Source organism: Mytilus edulis, chromosome 12 (assembly GCF_963676685.1).
Source record: "Mytilus edulis chromosome 12, xbMytEdul2.2, whole genome shotgun sequence".
In the NCBI taxonomy this organism is placed as follows: domain Eukaryota; kingdom Metazoa; phylum Mollusca; class Bivalvia; order Mytilida; family Mytilidae; genus Mytilus; species Mytilus edulis.
In genome coordinates this window covers 78,042,419-78,054,187 of record NC_092355.1, presented here as the reverse complement: position 1 = coordinate 78,054,187, position 11,769 = coordinate 78,042,419, and positions in this window count along the sequence as shown.

The following is an 11,769-nucleotide window of genomic DNA, read 5'->3' as shown; positions in this document are numbered from 1 at the left end:
GCTGGGACCAGCATTTCAACTTGCACATCTTATTTTAACAAACTTCTTTGTATATTCACAACATATTGGATATATCTTTGAGTATGTTTGACATAAACCGTCTATTCTTACCATTTCTTTCACAATCGTTAGGAAACATACTTTGACAGGGAGCGGGAAGCTATCTACTATGCATAATATACATCTCGTGTCATGACTTGTTTCCGGAAATTTTTCTGATAGGATTTTTTAGTAATATGAAATATGAACATTTTAATAAATTTTAAGTATATGAAAAGGAAAGAAAGTGATTTTCTTTTAGCTTTTAGATCTTTTTATCATATCACGAAAGGCGAACTATTTTACATTTTACTGCTGCAAATCTATTATTCTTTTTATCAGTGCGAACTTGAGTGTAGCAACTTATTTTACAACATTGTCTTTTAAGAATGAACTATTTTACTACATTGTAGTGGCGGATCCAGAGGGGGGGTTCCGGGGGTGCGCACCCCCCCCCTTTATTTTGGCCGATCAATGCATTTGAATCGGGACATATGTTTTGCACCCCCCCTTTGCCCTGGGCTAGCACCCCCCCCCCCCCCCCCCCTTTCGAAAATTCCTGCATCCGCCACTGCATTGTCTCTTAAGAATGAACTATTTTACTACGTAAACATATATAATCCCATTGTATATATGTCCGGTAACTAGCCTAACAATTTTAAACGCAACTAAGAATACATACAACAAGATATATGCGAAACTACAAAAGTGATCCTGTATATAGCGGTGGAGGATGGAACTATCCGAATTATAGTGTAAATATATTTAATTGATCCAACTTTTTGTGTACTATACATATGTGGATACCTATTTTTCTTTTCTTTTTCTTTTTGGGCTGCTTGTTTGTTATCTATATCAACCACACTTGTAATAAAATGCATTAGTATTAAAAAAAACCAACATACTATAGATTCTTTATCTACGTATTCTTTAAGAACTTAAATAGTTCTCGTTTAACTTTTTTTTTTTTTTATCTCATTGTTTGTATTGTATTATGAAAAAATTATTGATGTTGTAATGTTTATGACCTTTGGGGCCCATAATTGGAAATAAAAATATCTTATCTTATCTTATCTTATTCCTACTTGTATGGTGGTGGGTTTTGTTTTACATGCCTTAACGGTGTGGTTGTCCTACAAAGGATGTGAAGATTTGGAAGAAGAAGAAGTAAGTAAGACAGATGTTGATCCAGGGGTACGTAGAGGGCGTGCGCTACACTTTGATCGTCATAACAGTTTCTCATTGTTCTCACGAAATATATGAATATAAAAACGTAAAAAAAACATTCCGCTGTAAATACATATTATAAAATGAGACTCCTCATGGACAGTGGCGTAGCTTGCATGTATGCTCAGATGCTCAAGCATCCACATCATTTTGACAACAACAAAAAAATAAGAAAAAGAAAAATAAATAAAATAAATGTAATTGTGTGTTTGTAGCAGATACACGGAGGTATCCGAATGTAACAATGGTGAGGATATGAGAATAGCGTCTAATCATTTCCGAAGTAGTATATATGGTCTTTCCTTAAAGATCAGTCAGTTTATGTAACCAAGATGGATAAATCTCAGAAAAGTCCTCTAGACACTATCGTAAAAGGCTAAGTCCTATCGCGTCTTCGGCTACAACAAGCGAAGCCAGAGGATGATTATACACAGACCTGCGGACATGTTTGGTCTGAAATTAAGCTGAACGATGACATACTGTATAGTAAACTACTAGTTCAAAACTAAACCATCATATCCTGATATCGTTTTTCTGTGACATGAAAGACGACGTGAAATAAACTCTACTAGTATTCATAATGGATATTGATTATACATGGGCTTATAAATGCGCTTTTCCATCTAGGTACAAATATTAATCTTATATTCAACAAAAGAACAGAGCATTGTCAAGAATCAGTCCGGTCGACATTGCGCATGCGTGAATTCAGATTCCCTACATGGAGACAATCGTTATATAGAAGTTATATGGAAAATAATCTTTTACAGACGATATTCAATTTTCTTCTCGGTTCTTTTCTTAGCTGTTGTGATCACCAGAATCTTTAATGTATCTTCTTTTTAATGATATAAATTACTTTAATATAATGTTTAAACTTCATGCAACAAATTTAGATTTTTCATACAGTGATGTCAAATTGCTTACATTTGCCGTTATTCTTACAGAAAATGTCATTTTTAGGGAAAAGTGGTCAGCTTTGAAAAAATAAATAAAATACTTGTACTGATGACATTCCTGGGCTGTTGTGACCAAGAGAAAGATGAAAAGTTATAGTTTAATGTGGTGTAGTTTATTTTTAAATTGGTTATTGTCTACTTGCACCAAATTTGATTTAAAAGTAGGCGATTTTAAGTTTTTATCCTATCAATTTCTATTTGACAACAGGATACATTGTTTGTGTAAACAGATAGTAGCCTGTTACACAATCTTGTTTATAAAGTCATGAGACGTAATAATTCACATGTGATATAGTGTAAACGACGTGTTGTATTAACTTGGTTTAGGGCTGAAGAAATAATATGATTTTTTTTTTAATTTATTATTGAAGTTAATTATATATTCAAAGTTTTGTTTATGTTTGTTATCGCGTGCTTATAACCAATATTAAATAAAGTACGAGAATGCAATCGTAATCTAAAAGTTAACGCATTGTACTAAATAGATGCACGTTCAACTGAGTGTTTTATCAATACACAATCACATTTTTTTAATTAATGGGATTAAATTGTTTCTTTTCATATTTGGTAAAAAAAAAAGTTCAGCAGTATAGCTGTATGATTACAGATTGTCAATTAGACAACTCCCCCAGTGACTAGTTGCATTTTAACTGGTCCTTTTGACTGTTTTTCGTAACAATACTTGTATAACCTTTTTTAAGGATATTTTCTCACGATTTGAATACACAATCATAAAAGAGAACAATTCCATTCCGTCGCAATTTAGCAGTGCAAAAAACAGCATATAGAATACACCACTGAACTCGACCACTTGATACCGCAAGTTAAAATCAGATAATAGAGTTTTCTTCAAAACCAAGTTTCTGTTATTAATTTCTTAAAACTAAATATACGAATAATGTGTGCGCACAATACATTAGAAAGTTAGCACCTTTCAAGACACGTTTTACCATGATGATAAAAATTTACATTCGCCGTCAAAAAGAAACTTGTTCGGATGACTAAAATAATCGAAACTAACATATGTATCTAAATACAACAGTATTCTTGTATAAAATGAAAATAAACTGCTGTTTTAACATAGAATTGCCTTGTCATTTTTTTTATCCCAAGCTCTTCAACTGAATTAAAATTCATTGAACCGAAACAATATTAAATAAAAAGTCAATAATTTCTTCACAAAACGATAAAGATTGTTAGCTTTGAACAGGTACTTGTATGACAATTAACATGTCAGCTTCAGGCTATATACCTGTGGATACTCGAGGTGGATATATGGTGGTAACGATGCTGGAAGCTTGTATTATTTTATTAAAAATAAGAAAGGGTCAATAAATATTACATTTCCGAGATTTTATTTTCAGACATGATTTAAGTTTGTTGTCATAACGTAGATACAAACAAAATGTAGAGTCTGCTTTTGAAATGACGCTTTCTCACTATCTTCGTGCAACCGTATAAGTTACTGTATGGCTTTTATCAATAAGCTAAACCCATATCGTATAGTAGCTTTATAACTTTAATAGAATTGAGAATGGAAACGGGAAATGTGTTATAAAAAGAGACAACAACCCGTCAACAGAGCAGAAAACAACCCATATTTTATCTTGTGGATAGCAAGAAACGACAACCTCATAATTACAAGTACATTGTAATTTGTTCCTGACTTTATAAAACAGAACTAGAAACCGTGGCATTCGGCGGGGTTAAAAATGTTTGTGAGTGCTCAAATTTATCTGTGGTATAAAAGCACAACACAAGACCAAACTGTTAAAATTAGTAGGAAAATGCTTCCCTGTACATTGGGCACGAAACTTATCTACAAAATACAAAAGATCTAAAGTACCGATTTGAAAATAAGTTATCTACCAGTACACATCGAACATACATATTAAAATAAAACAAATGTGATATGCTTGCCAATAAGACAACTGTCCACCAAAGTTCAAACGAAAAAAAGTAAAATCACAAAAATACTGAACTACGAGGAAAATTCAAAACGAAAAGTCCGTAATCAAATAGCAATATCAAATGATAAAACACATCAAACGAATGGATACATGTAACACCTGCCATATTCCTGACTTGGTATAGGTGGTCGTATTCAACTATAGACAACCGTACGGTCTTCACACTGACATTGAAGAAGAAAAAAAACATACCGTACGTATAGTCTGATATAAAAAAAAAGCCCCAACATTAAAAAACATATGGAATTATTCAATTGAGAAAACTAACGGCCTAATTTATAACAAAAGAATCTACGAAAAACAAATCAGAACTCGCGGAATTGTGCTGTTATCCTCACTCAAAGTGAGTGTAAATTTAATAATTATTAACTGTCAATGAATTTTAAAATTGAATTAAACGACAGACATTCCGAATTCTCGAGGTACCTGTTATATATATACACATAAAAAAAGATTAAAAAAAAAAGAATCGTACGACCTTTGGGCCAATTGTGTTAGTTGAAGTAAAATTTCAAATACATTTCAGTCATTTTGATCAAGGAGATTTAATATAACCTCCTTTGTTTGATGATCAATCCATTTTGAATAAGAAAATTTAATTTATTTATATGCATTTTTCATTTAACAATTTGGGTCAAACATCTTGCGCCGTTTTAATGTTTCAACTAGGACTAATACACTAATTCAGTAGTCCCCGGTTTCAACAAAGATCGGAACTCCGGCCTTCAATTAATTTTATGAATTGCACCAAAATACAGAAAACATGAATCAAAATTATTTTAGCGTTAACATCTGGTATTGGTTTTCACTGAAGTTATCTTTACAGACCATTTTATACACAAAATATCAAACCATAGGCCGCCTCAGGCGTATATCCAAACACACCCATTGTTATCAAATTGAGTTATCTCCCTTAAACCGGCAATGGTTGTTCATATTTTATCTATCCAAGATATAATAAGGGAAATAACTAAAACAAATTAAAAGATAAAAGCTTAAGACCAATTGCAATGGGATTTCCATTATAATTGTTTTATTCAAGGGGCATAGTTGGTTAAATATATGAGATCAGAACTTTTTTCCTCAAGTGTCAAAGACATTGCTGATGATATAAGTTTCACAAAAATCTGGCAAGAATTTACACATGACAGGGCTAACAAGATCGGACGGACAGACACCCGGTAATTTCAAGTCCACTGCAACGCGTGAAGACAAGTGATAAAAAAACCCATGAAGAGGCTCAAATTCCAGGAAAGAGGGGTCACTTCTGTTTCTACATTCCGACGTTCCATATACATAAGTGCAGCGCTGTAATGTGTCCATTTTTGAGATTTCAAATATAAGATTGGATATGAAACTTTGACATCAAATATTTCCTATTGAATGATGGTAGTTACGACAAAAATATAAAATTCTGTTAGAAATATATATATTGGTGGGTATTTTGAAATTAAACAAAAATCTAGCCAATGACGGAATGTAGGGGTGACATATATTTCTGCCTGAAATGGTTCCAACGGCGACAATTACGCATCCACATCATTTGAACCCTGGCTACGCCACTGATGGAGTTTTTGATTATGCGATTCATATTGCGGCAAAACAAATTGTGATTATGTACTTACTTGGACACCCCCCTGAGGGGCCTCCATTATGTATTAGATAAAATACAAAGGTAATAAAGAAACAGGCCGGTAACAACCGTTGCCGGATAGTTTTCTGCACGGGTAGTCAGGTCAAGGTCCGAGGCGATAGCCGAGGACCTTGACCTGACTACAAGTGCAGAAAAACTATTCGGCTGGTTGTAACCGGCCTGTTTCTTTTGTTACTTTTGTTTTTTATCTGACTTGTACGACGTTTCAAGAAAGTAATGATACTTTTAGCAATACTAAACATTTGAGAAACTTAGATAGCCATAAAGCAGTAAATGTAAGTTATAGTGTAAACACATTTTATTTTCATTTCCCTTCAACCGAGATTTTTTTCAAGAAAAAATATCAGGAATCTAATAATTTGATAAAAAAAAAAAACAAAAAAAAAACCATTTCAAGTACAGAATAAGAATAAGAAGAATAAGAATATTTTATTATTCCAATCAAGGGCCCTTGATGGGCAGCATAACATGTACACATAGAACAATACATCATGATTTGTAACAGAAAAACATTTTTATATAATAAAATGAAACATTAAAAAAAAAGTTCAGACAGGTGTTATTATCTTCATTTTATAAAATCAAATACATTTAGTTCCAGGCAGGATCAGAACCATAAAATCATTACAATTATCATTGTTATTACATACATTAATTAACATTTCGTCTAACATCTAGACATGTAATAATATAGCTCCCTAAATATTTAAGTACAGACAAATTTTCATTAGTAAATATAACAACAAAAAAATGGCCTCATTTGAAAGATGTATAAAATTAGGACAAATACAGTTTATCTCCTTGAAAAATATCTCCCTATCACTTTTGTATGCTGGACAACTAGTTATAAAATGTTGTTCAACTTCAACCAGATTTAGAGTACATTTCTTACAAAGCTTTTGATTTCTTTCTATGTATAATGTTTTATACCTGTCTCTTTCTATTTTGAGATCATGTGCACTGATTCTAATTTTACATATGGCACTTCTCAATTGAAAACTGTTTAAAGATAGAAGATAAATGTTGTACACATTTAAGACTTTTTAAAATGCAACTTCGTAAAAAAGTAAAATATTAAAGAAATAGTTTAGTGCATGGTAAGTAAGATAACGTTTGATTTTTATGAATAAAACGGAAAGCGAGGAGGGGGAGGGGGGGGGGCTAATTCATTTAAAATAAACAGGCTGTGATCTTTATTTTTGATGAAAAAATGCAGGATGTGCCATTCCATCTACCTTGAAAAAAAATCGTAAAAATCGCGCATTTGTTGCAAAATACGTGAATTTAATATGCAATGTTGGGGGTCCCAGGGGTTGGAACAACCTTTTTTTTGACGATCAATGCATTTAAATGGGGACATAAAGTTGAACCCCCCTGTTTTGTCCTGGATTTAGACCTGGATCTGCCACTGATATAAATTCGATATTACAATCAGGGACCTATATAAGTCCTTGTTACAATATAAAGGTATCAAAAGAATGAATTTCCTACTTCATTGGTGAATGAAATGTTTATGAAAAAAAATGATTTTGTCTTAATATTCACAGGCACTTGTCTCAGAAAAAAAATTTCCTATATACCTTATTATAATAATAAGGTATATAGGAAAAAAAAATTCTGAGACAAGTGCCTGTGTTAATATTATATATATTCAGGCATATACTTTGGTTTTTTTTAAATTCATGCTCGTCTCTAGATCTGCACTCGTGTTGATCGGGATTAACACGTGTTACTATATGATCCAATCGCAGCTTACCGCCCAAAATTGATGACATAAGTTGAATGATTTTCTTCTAGATTTCCTGTTTATTTGGACGTGTATTACCAGCCGGGAAGCCACGGAACGAATCGATCAATCAGATCATTGGATGTCAAAATTCGCGGGCAAAGTGGAGATAATCGGCAATTATCTTATAGGTGGCGCTGTTTCGAAAACAAAACAAATCTCTCGCTAGCGTCAACAGTCGGTAATACGATGATTACACGTTACTACCTTGTAATCGTGCCTGTTTGTACGTGTTTTTTTAAAGATAAATGTCACAGAAACCAGACTGCACAGCTGAAATGTTATTTGTTTTGGAAAACATTGAAATTCAAGTCGTTTTCTCGAGTCAATTTTCCTTTGACTTCTGTGTCTAAATTTATGGCGGGTAAAAACCCAACCTAAATTTAACTGGCACACTTGCATCCCCCTAAACCAATCAAATGGTAGAAGCTAAAAATAAATGAATTATATATAAATGCATCAGGGAAACCTCAAAACTACCCAGCATTCATCCCCAGCTTCCGCAATTTCACCTTCAGAAAGCAGTTTCAAGATTACAGATATTTTCCATTATTGCACCCGTTTTGAACCATTTATAACACCGTTTTTATAGGTTTCTTTACAGATACAGTTTACCTTAAGATAAATATATAATATATTATTATTTTTAGATGTTTTAAGACAACAAAAAACATTCCCTTACCCATTTATTAGCGAGGTTACCCCACAAACCCGTGGCTGAGGCCGTGAGGAGATAGTAGAGAGTTTGAAAGCGAGGCTGAGAGAAAGAAGACGTCTGAAAGATCCTGAGAGAATTATTCGATTATTCCAGTGTTTAGTCCATATATTCCCAATTGTATTATATCCGTGTCACACCCTGTATAGTGCACTTAAATATTTATAAGTTTTTCGTCTAAAATAATAGTAATTTTTGACATTTTTAAGGTTTTAGTTTTTCATTTTTGTTTAAACTTCGCGCCCGGGGTCCGCCATCTTTTCCCGTGCTGAAGACACCTGGTAAATACCAGTTGTACAACAATATAAAACCTATGTCACTTGTTAAAATCAGAGGCAACTGTTTTAAAATAAACTTGGGTGATGCCAGAAATAAAGATTGTAAAAGAAAAGCTGTCCTAATTTCCGATAGCAAAGGAAAATACATCCAACAAGAAATCTCAACAGAAAAATTTCTGGATCTTACAATTATTTCTCATCCAGGGTTACAAATAGATAATACAAATTTTATCTGGTCCACATTGAAAAGAACTATTAAAAAAAAGGAGAAAGCTATTGTATTTTTATGGATTGGGACTTGTAACCTTACAACAAAAACCGACAAGTATATTCAGCTGACCAACGATACCCCAAAATATCACAGTAAAATTGATGACATAGCTAACAGGTTATCAGACTGGAAAGCACAAATCCAGGCACGCTATAAACATACAAGAGTCATAATACTTGAGTGTCCACCCTACAGTATTGTAGCATACAACAAAGCAAACGGTCACCCAAACCCTGAGGAAGGGAAGGGACAAACTGCTAGGCTAGAGCAACAAATCTACTACCTAAATACACTTATCAGGAACATCAACAACAAAAACCTGAAAGTTACAACAAAAACAAAACAAAGTAAAGTGGATTTAAACAACAACCCAGCAGAATCTGACAAAGCAGGCACGACCAAACCAAATCGATACACCTCACCAAACTTCTCATCCGACGTTTTACGTCAAACAAAGTATCAAAAACAACAAACTAAATACTACGTAGACTATAAGGTATACGCAGACGGAATACACCCGGTTCCAACACTGGCAAAACTTTGGCTAAGAAGAATCTGCCAAAGAATTATACAACTCTGCTATTAACAGTTTTAAACCGAGCAAGGCTCAAGCTTGCTTACAAAACAAACATCATTTAGTATTAACAGTTTTAAACCGAGCAAGGCTCAAGCTTGCTAACAACAAACATCATTTAGTATTAACAGTTTTAAACCGATCAAGGCTCAAGCTTGCTAACAACAAACATCATTTAGTATTAACAGATTTAAACCGAGCAAGGCTCAAGCTTGCTAACAACAAACATCATTTAGTATTAACAGTTTTAAACCGAGCAAGGCTCAAGCTTGCTAACAACAGACATCATTTAGTATTAACAGATTTAAACCGAGCAAGGCTCAAGCTTGCTAACAACAGACATCATTTAGTATTAACAGATTTAAACCGAGCAAGGCTCAAGCTTGCTAACAACAAACATCATTTAGTATTAACAGTTTTAAACCGATCAAGGCTCAAGCTTGCTAACAACAAACATCATTTAGTATTAACAGATTTAAACCGAGCAAGGCTCAAGCCTGCTAACAACAAACATCATTTAGTATTAACAGTTTTAAACCGAGCAAGGCTCAAGCTTGCTAACAACAGACATCATTTAGTATTAACAGATTTAAACCGAGTAAGGCTCAAGCTTGCTAACAACAGACATCATTTAGTATTAACAGATTTAAACCGAGCAAGGCTCAAGCTTGCTAACAACAGACATCATTTAGTATTAACAGTTTTAAACCGAGCAAGGCTCAAGCTTGCTAACAACAGACATCATTTAGTATTAACAGATTTAAACCGAGCAAGGCTCAAGCTTGCTAACAACAAACATCATTTAGTATTAACAGATTTAAACCGAGCAAGGCTCAAGCTTGCTAACAACAGACATCATTTAGTATTAACAGATTTAAACCGAGCAAGGCTCAAGCTTGCTAACAACAAACATCATTTAGTATTAACAGATTTAAACCGAGCAAGGCTCAAGCTTGCTAACAACAAACATCATTTAGTATTAACATATTTAAACCGAGCAAGGCTCAAGCTTGCTAACAACAAACATCATTTAATACAACTCTGCTATTAACATCATTTAGAACAATTCTGCTATTAACAGATCTAAACTGAGCAAGGCTCAAGCTTGCTTACAATAGACATCATTTAGAACAACTCTGCTATTAACAGATTTAACCCGAGCAAGGCTCAAGCTTGTTAACAATATATAGATTCAGATTCAGATTCAATAGTTTATTAGAGTCTCACCACATACAACATGATTAAAACAAGATACAATTATAAAATTAATTATACAGTAAACATAGTTAAAACAATTAAATACATGTATGTGCCATTCTTAAAAGAATTATGAGAGACTATTAAAATACAAATAATACTTATTCATTTTATAAAATACTACAAATACAGTAGTTAATGATATAAAATACTGTTTCTCCTTGTTAAAATGTTATTGCAGGTTTTGGCAACAATATTACAAATATTGGTATTTTTAAACATATATATAAATTTTTCTTCATCAGACAAGTTTAAAAACATATCATTATGACACAATATATCAATAAAAAGAGCATGTCTTAGATCTTCATACAAGGGACAATTTAAAAGTACATGTTTTTCATCCTCTAAAATATTGCAGTTAAAACAGACTCTTTCGTCTAGATTTTTTCTTTCATATCGACCAGTTTCAATTTTTAATGGTGCTACACCACATCTAAACTTTGAAAAAGCACTACGATGGCGCAGTGGCATTTTTTGTAGCAAATATTGCTCAGTGTTATAAGTATGTTTAAAAAGTTTATATGTTCTCAATTTACAACCAGTACTATATGAAAAAATTCTGGTACACCAGTCTTTTTTATATTTATCAAACATTTTCTCTTCTAACTGAGATATACTATAACTATCAAGAAAATTTTCATTTATTTTACAATATCTTTCAAAATCAAATGATTTCAACATCTCCATAACTTTGTAGCACCAATTTTTTAATTTACAACTACCTTTCATCACTGACCATTTAAAAACTTTATAATTAATTCTATTATTGTCCATTTTTGTACATTTGGACCAGTGTCTAAAAATATTTATCCACTGTTTAACACATGGTGGTTTCCAGCCCATGTCACCTGACACAGCATCGTTTGGGGTATATTTACCCACACCCATGTAGAAACGCATGGCGCGATTCTGTACTGCAGTGATGCACGAGAAATCTCTCGTGCCCCAAATAGACGAGCCATAATTTATGACTGACCAAACCATCGTATCAAATAGCTTTGTGTAGATATTGTGCTGAAAACCACCATGTGCTTTA